Here is a 13,591-nt window from a genome sequence, read left to right as displayed (position 1 = left end):
AACATGATAGAAACATAGAAGTCAGTAGACAGAGAGAGAGAGAGAGAACGAACCATATAATGGAAGGTTTTTCAACTTTCAACAAGAGGATAAAAAGAACTAGCGATTCGAGTAATAGTTAGGCTAGCAAGAGTGAACGATCACTGATTATTGTTATATTATATACAATAACTATTATATACAACACATTGTTATATTATATACAATAGAAAACAATAGTAATATGAATGTCCTAAGACGAACATTATCAGTTGAAACAAAGGAAATAGCTGCTGTAAGAGGAAAAAAATGGTGAACTGATAAAAAAATAGAGATACAATAATCAAAAGAATTCAGGAATTTTATACTGAACTCTATGAAGACAAAGACCGGGACATCCAAGAATCATCTATGGATAACTCGAGTGAGGAGAACATGATGCCCCTGAGATCTTACAAGGTGAAGTGGAAATGGCACTGCAGGAATTGAAGAATGGAAAGGTCCCAGGAGAAGATGGAATTATGGTAGACTTCTTAAAACTGGAAGGAAGCCCTGTCATCAAACAACTGACTAAACTCTTTAATAAATGCCTAAAACAGAGAAAAATCAAGAAAAATTGGAACAATTCACTTCTAATATTAATTTTTAAAAAGGGCAATAAGGAAGAAATTAAAAACTACAGACCTATAAGCCTACTCCCCACCATATATAAAGTGTTCATAAAAATTATAAATAATATAATAAAATCTAAACTGGAGGGAATGCAATTCTGTGAACAAGCTGGATTTGGAAAGAATTACAATACTTTGGACCATATTCACACATTAAGACAGCTCATTGAAAAATCAGTTGAATACAATAAATCCTTATGTCTGGCCTATATGGACTGTGAACAAGCATTCGATTCGGTTAAAACATCTGCAATACTAAAAGCACTTGAAACCCAGGGAACTGAGAAACCATATATTCAAACACTAAAACATATTTACAATAATGCAACTTCTGTAATTAAATTATAAAAAAAAAATCATCAGCTAACGCCTTTTTATTCCCGTATACGGGAGTAGGCGAAGCCATTTAGCCTTATCTAACTTTTGGAGACTGAGTGGGCAGTTCAATCTCCACTGGTACCAATCGGAGATAGATGGCCCAAGGCTATCACTAATTAAGCGGTACACAGTGAAGAGAGACGGCTCAAATGTGCCGCCATCTCGTGGTCCCTAACCTTAGCACAATATATTTAATGTCTAAAAATAATGCGGGTTTTCCGGGAGGAAAACCCGCTTGCCCGTGCCAGAGATCGACTAACTCGGGAACCGGTCGAAAAAAGGCTTAGAAAAATTTCCTCTAGTCGGCGACTAGATTTGAACCACCAAATCCTTTCTTCGTGCGGTCAAGCGCTGTAGAGTGCAAACGCCACGTCTACTGAGCTACACAGGCCTTTTGGAATTAACACAGGCCTTTTGGAATTTGGAATTAAATTATATAAAAATTTAATTCCAAATACAAAAAGGCATCCGGCAAGGCGGCACTATATCTCCCAAATTATTTACAGCTGCACTAGAGGAAATCTTTAGAAGCCTTGATTGGGAAACAAAAGGAATAAACATAAATGGATAAAGGCTGCATCGTCTGAAATTGCAGATGATATTGTCCTGATAGCAGATAATCTTGAAGATATGGAATAAAGGCTAAATCAGCTAAATGAAGCCTCCAGAGAAATTGGATTAAAAATAAATAGAGAAAAAACAAAAATAATGATGACTAAATACATAAACCATAGAACTATCAAAGTTGAAAACCATGAAATATAACAAATTACTTCATATGTATATTTGGTCCAATTGTTATCCTTTGAGGAGTGCCAAAGAAAAGAGATTGAACGAAGAATATCACCTTGGATGGATGGCTTATGGGAAAATGAGAGACATATCCAGAAGTGACATCCCTATGAGTCTAAAAAGGAAAGCTTTCGAACAGTGCATACTTCCTGTCCTAACATATGGATGAGAAACATGGACTTTAACAGAAGCCCTAAACAAAAAGCTGAGAACAACACAACATCGCATGGAAGGAAGTATGCTAAAAATAACATTAAGAGATAGGATCTCAAGCAGGTGTCATGGATATTGTAAAATACATTAAACAGGCTAAGTGGAGATGGGCTGGCCATATTGCCAGATGAAGTGATGCGAGATGGACTAGAAAAATAACAGAGTGGAGACCAATGGATGAAGCAAGACAAAGAGAGAGACCGAGAAGAAAGTGCAGAGATGAACTGGAACAAATTGCAGGAGTGAGATAGATGGGAGAGGCAGAAAACCGAGTGATCTGGAAAATCATGGGGGAGACCTTCGTCAAACAGCGTACAGAACCAGAAGGTTGAAGAAGAAGATGATGTACAATAACATAATATTCAGACATTTTGTGAAATTTTGTACCGCATAACTTATGTGAACAGTAATTCCACTTCACTAGTTTTTTTGTTTTTTTTTTTCAGAATCAATATATGTAAGAAACAAATAAATGCAGAACATTTGAATTATTTCAGCACATTTTTAGTGAGGTAAGTAAACTAAATTATGGAAATATATAATAGAATAAGCAACGCTAGTATGATGGGGAGCCAGTTGGGTAAATTTATATGGAAAAGACAGAAATTAGCTTAAAAGGTTGCCTATAATAACCATGTAGTTACATTTCTTATTCCATACCGCTAGATGATAACCTAGATGATAGACCGTTATAGGTTCCATTCTAGTCGCTGATTAGAGAAATATTTTCTAGTCCCCTTTTTTTCAGGTCGGTTGGTTGATCTTCTGTGAATAAGCTTTTGCTTTCTTCCATAAACTAAGAATTTTAACTTTGCAGACTATCAGAAAATCAGCCCTAGAACCAAGCTATATCATTAACAATATACGAGTTAGAATTCAGGATCACAAGACGGTAGAAGTTAGCTGATGTCCTCTTGTTCCAATGTCTTTAAAATACTGATAGCCATGAAATCAGTTATTTCTAACGGCTAAGGATAGAGTCCAGATGCCCATCGATTATCACAATTAGCTGGAGCATTAAAATAGAGTTCAGCATAAGAAATATATTTCACTTTTTGTCAGAATCAGTTTAACGATATGATCTATAGAGATGTCTGCAGATGAGAGGTAATTTCATTGCTTAGTGTGAGACCACCTACTTTGGACTGTAGAGTAGGGTACGCGAATTGCTTAGCCTATCTACCGAGCTACGATGCTAATACAAGAGTTAATACTCGTATGTTATAGGTTTACGACGATTCATAAGTGGGAGTCAGAAAAAAAAAAGTTGAGGGCACGATCGAAAAGGTATGCTGGTAAGCATCATCATCATCATCATCATCATCTCTCTCTCATTAAATTCGATGTGGTGGTGGCGATTGCAACCGTCTTGCTCGATATTCTCTATTACAGCTTTCTTTTGGTAATCATATGCAGTTGAATGTTGGCTAAGTATTGTTCTAATGAAAACTGTAATCCTTTTAATAGCATTAATTATGTAATAATCAAATTAACATTCTTTTAAACACTTTTCTAATTCTGCCTTTTTTTAATGTGAAACCACAATTTATGAAGATTGTACTAAATTAAAATAATATTCAACACATCGCTTTAAATATTTTTCTGATTTTTTAAAAAGTAAAAAATATTCCAATTAAAATATTTCATAAGTTATTGAAATGCCTCACCGCTGTATACGAGAGATTTTTCCAAATTTATATTTACTGTCAAACAACAATAACAAAATCCAGTCGGTAGCTTCTAGACAACAACGAAATTTAGGTGATTTCTGAATATTTTTGTAGTTTTCCTGCGCACAGACTTAAACCAAAATATGCTCTCTTATTTCCCTGTGTTACACAACATCAAGAACATCAGAGAATGGAAGAAACGTCTATTCATACATATACAAGAATTTGGTCTTTAAAGTATGGTCGATGTTAGGCAATAAACGTCTTCCGAAATTATGGAGCTCCTCTGTAACTCGGATGACATGATAGTTTTCCCTTAGATTCGCAAGATCCTCTTTTGAATCCTATCTAAAACATGAGGAATCGTTATAAGGACATCTTCTTCTACTGAAGGTTCGGCTATAATTCATACCAGCCAACCAATTAGACATTATGTAATCTTTGGAATAAAATCAAAAATATGTTTCTTTGAGGTAGTTTTGATTCTTACCCGTAGTTTTGATTCTTAGTAGCTGTAAATTGCATATGTCAGTTTATTTGTTTTGCCTTTGAATATACACAAGTTGTCGGAAGAAAATATTTTGGGGATATGAAAGGATTTTTTTCCGAAAACTGTATAACTCATATCCAAAAAATCTTTATATAAAGGTTCCATGAATCCTACAGGGGATTCATGGACTATATATATATATATATATATATATATATATATATATATATATATATATATATATATATATATATATATATATATATATATATATATATATATATATATATATATATACTAGCTTAATGTTTGTGAACGAATATGCTAAAACAGGAGATGATTGGAAATGAGTGAGATTTACCCAGGAAATTCAAATTTTTCTCCTCTAAAAGAAAACAACTTGACTGAGAACACATACACACACAGCTGAACACTGCTACATAACAACCTGACACTGCATGAGTTTAATTGTTTCGATACAAATGTTAAATAACTCATTCGTTTTAATACTAGGTATTAATTATAAGTATAATTATTAAGTATATTCTAATTCTACCCCACTCTGCATTCTAATAAGTCCTCTCGTGTTTCTGGCACACGTTGCTCCTTCTTTCCATTCCGTCAACCTCATCACTTTACTAGTATCAGAGATAACTTCGAATATTTTTGAGGGATCATTTCCAAATAGCAGCGTATATTAAACCAGTGAACATAATTTAATTATATATTGATTTTCACTAGTTTGGGGATAATAAAATTACTTACCTCTGCAGCAGACATTTATCATTTCGTAAAATGCAAAACGAAGTGGTTGGGAAAATGCATGGGTTGGTACCATCCCAATTACCAGCTTTTCTGCAAGATAACATATGTTTAGCATTTTATTATTTTAACTACTGTAACTAAAGTTTTGAACACTTCTATAAAAACTTTATCTGAACAGTTATACTTCAATGAATATTCAGCACCCAAGGAAATCCCATAAAGGTTTGACGAAACTATTTTGAATAATGCCATTTGTTTTGAACAGTATCTGAAATTTGCTTCATATACTGTTTAAAATAAATAAACAAACCTCTGTAACGAAGAATCCTATCCATAGTTTCGTTGACAAGTGTATGTTTCATTTCTCCCTCATTTAACATAACTTGCACTGTTCAGACTACAGGATCATCTACATATAAGCAGTGCCTTAAACAATTATCTCTGTGCCACTCTTAAACTGGAATACAAATGCCATGCCAACTTAGAATAAACCAAAACAGCCTTCTTAAAAGTCTCTCTTCTGAAATCCTCTCTAGAATATCCAGATGTATTTTCCATTGACAATACCAGAACAAATAAGTAAATTATTGCCAGCAGCCATAAAAATCTTGCGTTTCGTAATCGCATTCTTGTATGGAGACTTCATTCTTTTTCTTCTTCTTCCTATGGCTATACAATTCAAATCAAGGCTTAGCCTCCTGAATTTGTTGCTATCTAGACTCTCTGTCTAAAAACCTTACTTCTCCATGGACATTACAATATGATCTTACTGTCTTCATTAGTAGTACCTATCCATCTCGGTCTTGGTTTCCCCTCTTGGTCTTTTACCAATAATTTTATTATTTATAGTTTCTTAAGATTACTGTCACTTACCATACGAAAGACATGTTCTACCCCTGGTAACTTTTTGAACTTGGTTAAACTTGATCTTGTTGGTTAGTGTTGATACCTGCTTGGAAAGAAGACAACGAACACCCCATGAGTCGTTACATGGCATGTACATCGTGCCATGTAACTACTCACGTGTATTTAGCGTATAAATTGGAGGAACATGATGCGTTCAAGTCAGTGGAACTGTGTCCGGATGAAATGTTCACGAGAAGGGAAATGACGGCGTTTGAAAGAGGCGCTGGGATAGAATACCATGTTGCAGGCTATCAGTTCAGAAAATTGTAAAAATTGTTGAGAAATTGGGGCATCCCAAGTCAACAATCAGATATGCTATACTGAGATGGAAGCGCAGAGAATCCATTGCAAGTGCTACCCGCAGAGGACGACCCACCACACTCACCAAACTTGACCATGGGGGCGCTATGAAAGATAGCATGTAAAATCCGACATTTATTGGCCCACACGTTGAATGTGGAGTTCCAGACATCGACTGCAACACGAATCTGTAAATAAACATTCAGAATCGAGACTTGAAATCGGGGGTTTTCATGGTAGGACCGCAATATGCAAGCTCCACATTACACCTGCCAACATGCAGCTCGTCTTCAATGATGCAAAGAGCATGTACAGTGGGACGTGGAAGCTTGGAAAGCTGATATTGAGCGAAGAATCACGCTATACCCTCTATTGAGGAGATGGACGAATGTGGGTGTGGCATATTGCCGGGAGAATGTCTCTTATCAGAGTGCATAACCATAACTATGGAATTCGGAGGTGGATATGTGATGTATGGTCATGTTTTTTTCTGGTTTGGCATCATCAGACAGCTTTTTGTGATGTCAAGAATATTAAATTCCGAGAGGTATCTGAACATTCAGGACAACGCAATACTTCCTACTTCGTGACATTTCTACAGAACTGACCATCATTGTCTCTTTCGGCAAATACGATGCACCGTGTCATAAGATTGATGCTGTAACTGCGTGGTTCGTCGATATGAACGCCACCACATTTGATTGGCCTCCACATAGCCCTGATCTCAACCATATTGAACATATGTGGGATGAACTAGAGTATCGGACGAGGTCAAGGGACGTTTGCACTACAGCATTCCAGGATCTTACATGCATACAGGAAGAATGGTCCAAAATTCCCATTGATCGCTGTCGTACGCTTGTGGAAGGTATGTCCCGTAGGATTGTTGCGGTCATCGCAGGTTATATATCTTATTAACGTGGGCGCCATGGCTGTTTGTTCCGCATACCATGGTGTCAGTTGACTTTTTTTCCAAGCATGGTATGTCTTATGGTTGTATGCGATCTTCTAGAGACCATTATCATTCACTGGGCCAAACACATCTGTAGCTAATAATTGGATGAATTATCGATTTATATATTTGTACTTTAGTAAAAATATATAAATCGACAGTTCATGATAGAAAGTGAAAATTGTACCCACTTTTCACATTCTATAAATGTGAAAAGTGGGTCCAATTCTGTGTGGTGTTAATTATTATTTTGATTTTTTTATTCATGTTAGCCTACCTGGTTGCAGTTTTTTCTTATTTCGAATAAGTTACTTCTGCTTTCTGTTTGGTTCTTCACGTGATAATATCATCTGTGCCGTAATCTTCATTGATTTTGGAGTGCTTTGGTATCTTTTGGCAACGATCGGATAACGTATTATAATGAATTCCAAATCAAAGTTTAAAAGTATTGTAGCTTATTATCGCCTTGTCCTTACATTATCGGAAATAGATCTGTTAAATCATTTTGAATTTTAAAGTGTGCCTTTAAATTTTCCATTTTTAATTGTGTGAATCAGTCCTGTTTGCTGTCGTATTACACAAGTGTATCATAATCTCATATAATTTTTCTCTATTAATTCTATCATATTCTTGTTGGAAATCAACAAAAATCGGATACATCGTTCATTATCAAAAAATTGGACCAAGAACGGTTTCGATGTGTACTAATGAAATTCTTTTTAATTTTCTCAGTGAAATGACCCAATTCGAAACGACTGGACAAATTTTAATATAGTATATAAATATCAAGTTTATGAAAGTTTTTTCACTTGGCTATGTTACTAATTATATATTAGGTTTTTATCCTTTATCCAAGTGTAAGCAAACAAAGTTTGCGCCTGAAGTACTTTCAGGGATGAGGCAACTCATAGTAAAGGTGGTATAAATTCTTATCACTTGCCTTAGTATCCCATAATGCAAAGCACATCTCCTTGCGGACATGTAAAATGCTATGCATTAAGGGAAGGGTCAATTCCCACATCGGTTTCGACATTTACTTAGGGTCTCATCAGTGGGAGCCAGACTCATTACTAAGGTGGAAGTAATGGAGAAGTTATATTTACCTATACGAGTTGCCAAAGGTGTCATACACTATTATTAAAATTCTCTGAATTATAGATTTAAGCAAGGAGATGTGCTTTGCATTATGGGATACTAAGGCAAGTGATGAGAATTTTAATCGTGTGAATATGGGATACTAAGGCGAGTGATGAGAATTTTAATCGTGTGAATATGGGATACTAAGGCAAGTGATGAGAACTTATGCCACCTTTACCACGAGTTGCCTCATCCCTGAAAGTACTTCAGGCACAAATTCTGTTTGCTTACACTTCGATAAAGTGTAAAAACAAATATATAATTAGTAAATATCAAAGTTCTAAATCGTTCCAATTATATCGAAAAATAAAAAATAACCAATTTCGCTAACGCATTTAATTGCATCAAGCAGTGGTTCTTAAAAAAATGACTAATTTTAAAAGTAATAATGCATTTTATTAAACTTTGATCAGCTGTGACTTTTATACTCTAGGTTTATAAATGAGAAATGTAGAAATGACTGAAGTGAAACATCTTCTTCTTGTGTCTGTTTCTCTCCAAAATTTTATTAAATTCTATCCAGCAGAAGGAGAGTTACAGCAGTATATAATTTCGACGAGTGTGTCGTTGTGTCGTTGAATCGAAACAAACATTGGAATGGTCAATAATTCTATAATGGATTCCACATACCAAATTTAAATGAAATTCAAACCAGCTGGAGTGTCAGGGTCACAAAGTAGTTTTATGGCTGGATTTTATCTTCCTTTTTTAGGGACAGGCTGGTTAGAGGCTTGCTTCTTTCTTACTAGTTTGGAGCATACGTTTTGAGCACAGCTGGAGAGATACAATCTCGAAGATTTATTAATAAACTAATGAGGATTTTTCTGATATCCTTCTGGCAAAAATCAGATGAGACATGCTGTGAACAGTTCTTAGCATTGTTGGAAATTATATGTCTTGATTGTTTATACAAGAGTTAAAATAAAAGACAGATTCCGAGAAGTCTACTTTATATTTTGGTGATGTTACTATGGCACAACTATCATCCTGATGGTACAATGTTAACTTTTCTTTTGAATTTATATCAAATAATGTTTTATTAACACTTTAGTGTTATTTATTTTCTCCTAAATTTTTCTTAGAATACTCTTTTAAAACTTTCCGAAAGATTCTTCATTCTATTCAGAATATTAATATCCTGATAGTCTATGCCCGTTTTCTTAATGACTCGCTTCGTCTTATATCACAGGCAGCCAACCTGGATGTGCTTTGAATACTTTCATTGCCAAGCTGAAAATTGGAATTTCGTGTGGTGGCCAAATTTTTTTTATTTTTTTTATTTAGTTAGCGACGTCAACGCGATAACGCGTGATCGGCCGTCTGGTGAGAACTCGCATCGCGCGATATCGCGTGATTGGCAATGAACATGTTAAGGAGCGTGTTTTTATATCACCCATATATGATCTAATTTCACATTGAGAAAATTGGTATATTTGTCTTCATTCATCCATCCCATTCATTCTGGTAAAGCGTTTTGGAGTCCGCTCTCGAGAATTTTAACCAGCCTGTCCACTCTCGTTGCTATTTGGATGGATGAGTTTCCAAGCGTTCCATCCTACAGTTATTTAAAATAATTGTAAACAGGTTCCTTCTCTATCCGTAAGATGAAACCTGTAAATTATACTAATGTAATATGTTTTCAATATTTCATATATAAATATTTGTTTCACACTTATTATTCTGGTAATCAACTAATTAATTGGCAGTAGTCTTTCTGCTTATCTTAACAAAATTTAATATTACCACAAAGACAAATTTAAAATAAAATAACAAATAAATATTAGCAAAGTTATAATGCATATCTGATCTTGTTATTTAAAAAATAACCTAACCAATTTTGCATTTTTAAAAGGATAATTTCTACGATTCGTTATAGCTTTAAACACACCAATATGCACCTGCTTGGAAAAACATCAACGGACATCATAGTGTGGTAAACAAACAGCCATGGGCGCGCCTTTATAAGATGTATGACATCCTTTCGTTGCAATGACTGAAGCAATCCTACAGGACATACTTTCCACTAGCGTACGATAGAGATCAATGAGAATTTTGGACCATTCTTCCTGCAAGCATGCAATGATGGGTATTATTGTGAGGCGATGTTGTGTGGCGGAAGCCCCTTCAACACACTCGACACTCCAGTTCATTCCACAGATGTTCATTAGGGTTGAGATCAGGGCTCTATGTTGATGACGTTCATGTGATGAAGTATGATGACGTTCATGTCCACATTCCATGCATTTATAGCAGTAGCCTTATGACCAGGTGCATTGTCTCGCTGAAAAGAAGGAAGTATTGCATTGTCCAGAATGTTCAGATACTTCTCGCAGTTCAATGTTGCACCCCAAAAAGAGGACGCACCACTGAAGACAACTCTGCATATTGGTTCGGGTGTAAAGTGGGTGCTTGCATATTGCACTCCTACCATGGAAATCGATGTTATGAGCCTCGGTTATAAAGGTTGTTGTTGTGCAGATTGTGCTCTACTCGATGTCCTGAAGTCCGCATTCAACTTTTGTCCGACGAATGGTGGATTCTAGATATTATCCTTCGCACCACCCTATGGTGAAGTTCCATGAATTTTGTGAGTAGTCCAGTGCTGTCCAGTCCAGTCCAGTCCTGCTGTTGACTCCCTGCGCTTCCATCCCAGTATGGTATTACTGATTGTTGACCTGAAATGGCCCGATTTGTCAATAATGTGCCAAAAGATAAGCCTGAAACATCCTCCTACATAACACCTCTTTCAAATTCAGTTATCTTCTCGCAGCCATTTCATCCGGACACAGTTGCACTGACTTCGGAGCATCATATTCTTCCAATTTATACCGGCTATAAACACGTGACTCACTACACATGGCACGATGTACCTTGCCCATTGGGGTAGGGTATCAATAGGGTATCAATTGATGGAATTCAACTGTATATTTGTAACGGATGAGAGTTAAGCTGAAATTTTTAGATATAAGAAGTCTGATCAAAAATTATTGAAAAATACTTTGTTTCTTTTTAGAAGTTCTTTAACTAAGCTGGTATAGATAAGCCCTTTAATTGGAAAGACCTAGGTCGCGAAGAACCTTTATCCATTTTTCAAGAGAAAGTGAATCAACCGGTTTCATGTAGAGATGGCAGGGGTTTCCCTCCCGAAAAGCAATACACACAATACAGATAGGATTAATCGCCCTATCACAATCAATATCACGCTTCCAGTTTACTTGGTCATGCAAGCCATTGAACATAACACGAAAGGGAAGATAGGATGGGGTGAGACTTTGCTTCTCGATAAATTACATTGTCTAATGTGTCTAACCTCTCTAAATCCTATCCACATCTCATCTTGGTGGAGAGGTGAACGGGAGATGTAGGTGAAATATGTCGGAAGCTTGATCTTCCAGAAGGGCCGCCTTAGGCATGAAAGCTACATCAATATTCCCGGCTAACGTGGGATGCGGGTGATTGGGCTAGCAACCCGTCATTAGACGAAAAACAATATTGCTCGAGAAACCAAGACAAACATGAATCGGATGGAAAAATTGGATATCGATAGGAAACGGAAAAGGAAAAAAAAAGATACAGAATAACGAAATTAGCAACATGGAATGTAAGAGCGATTAATCAGAAAAGAGGAAGAACTACAAGAAATAGCCAAAATAAAACATTAAAATATGCATAACAGAAAACAAAAAAAAGGAAATGGAACAATGAATATAAAAGCTGCATATTCATATACAATGGGATAAAAAAACAAAATAGAGATGAAGCTGGAGAAGGAATAGTAATATATAATGAGTTAAATGAAAATAGAGAAGAATATAAATGAAAGAATATTAATAGTCAGAATAAAAACAGATAGAGGTAAAATAAATATAATTACAGTATATGCTCCAGAAAAAGGAAGAAAAGAAAAAACAGAAGCTTTTTATGAGGGCCTACAACAAATAATACAATTCAAGAATAAATCGAATTATGCAAAGATTTAATGAAGAAACAATAATGGAGAAATATTGATACAGTTCTGTGCAAATAATAAGTTAAAAATAATGAATACATTTTATCAGCATAAAAAAGGGCATAAAATAACTTTTGGAAACACAAGAGGACAGGAATCAATAATAGATTATATTATATGTAATAAAGTAATATACCCAACAGAAATAGAAGACGTTAGAGTGTTAATAAGCAGAAATTGGAAATGACAATAACCTGTTAATATGTAAACTAAGGCTTTAAAAGAAATAGGTGAAAATAAAATCTAAATAAAATCAACATGATGCCGAAATAAAATTTAAAGTGGAATTATTAAAAGAAGAAAGCAAAAAAACATTATACTACAATAGATTAAAACAGAAGTTCCAAGATAATCCATTAAGCAGTGAACAACATGCAGAAGATAATTGGAAGATTTTTAAAACACATTTAACTGAAATAGCAACAGAAGTGTTAGGGGTAAAAAAAAATAAGAATAACAAAATAAAGAAGATGAACTCCATGGTTTAACGAAGAAATAAAAATATTAATAAAAGAACTTGAATGAGATTTCTATGGTATACAGAATCAAATATGGAAATTTATCAATACACAAAAGAAAGAAGAAGCAGAATATATCCCAATATTAAAAGTAGAAAGCGGGGAATTAGAAAGTTATTTTAAAAGTTTATAACCAAATATTTGAAATAAAAGTAAAACTAGGCTAAGAAATAAATACAACAGTAAAAAAAATTGAAAATGCAATTAAAAAACTGAAAAATAGGAAATCACCATGTCTAGATCATATAAATAATAAATTATTAAAAAATGGTAAAGAAATTATAATTCAGAGTTTAAATATACTATAAAACCAAATAATAAATACAAAAAAAATTCCGGTATAATGCGAAAAAAGTATAATAATTATACTTTTTTCGCATTTAAATATTTAAAAAAGGAGATTAAAAAAACAGAAAATTATAGAGGGATAAATCTAATAAATATATATATATATTATCAAAAATACTAAGAAAAATTCTAAATAATAAAGGAAATTAATCTACTAAATGAACAAGGTTTCAAAGAAGATAGATCACGTACAGATGGATTATTCATAATCGGACAATTGAGAGAGAAAATAATAGAATACAATAAGATATTATTTATGCTTTATAGATCTGGAAAAGCATTTGACAGAATATTAATTCAAGATCTAATAGAAATATTGCAGAGAAAAAAAGTATCAGAAAACATAATACAAATAATTCAAGAAATATATGATAATAATAGCTGTATAATAAAAACACAGGGAAAAATAAGTAAAGAGATACAAATTAGTAATGGCGTTAGACAAGGAGACCCTTTATGTCCA

The 13,591-nt window shown here is 34.4% G+C and overlaps 1 protein-coding gene across 1 annotated transcript in view; it reads right to left on the bottom strand.

Moving 5' to 3' along the window:
- The window catches only part of LOC150100109 (minichromosome maintenance domain-containing protein 2-like), a 32,705-nt gene that overhangs the window by 6,538 nt on the left and 12,576 nt on the right, over window positions 1–13,591 (bottom strand). The window lies entirely within an intron of this gene.

The sequence above is a fragment of the Typopeltis vanoorti genome, chromosome 13, assembly GCF_054136105.1.
Source record: "Typopeltis vanoorti isolate ZY-2024b chromosome 13, IOZ_Tvanoo_1.0, whole genome shotgun sequence".
NCBI classification, from domain to species: Eukaryota; Metazoa; Arthropoda; class Arachnida; order Uropygi; family Thelyphonidae; genus Typopeltis; species Typopeltis vanoorti.
The sequence above is the reverse complement of the archived record's forward strand: the minus strand, read 5'-3'. Positions and strand labels throughout refer to the sequence as shown.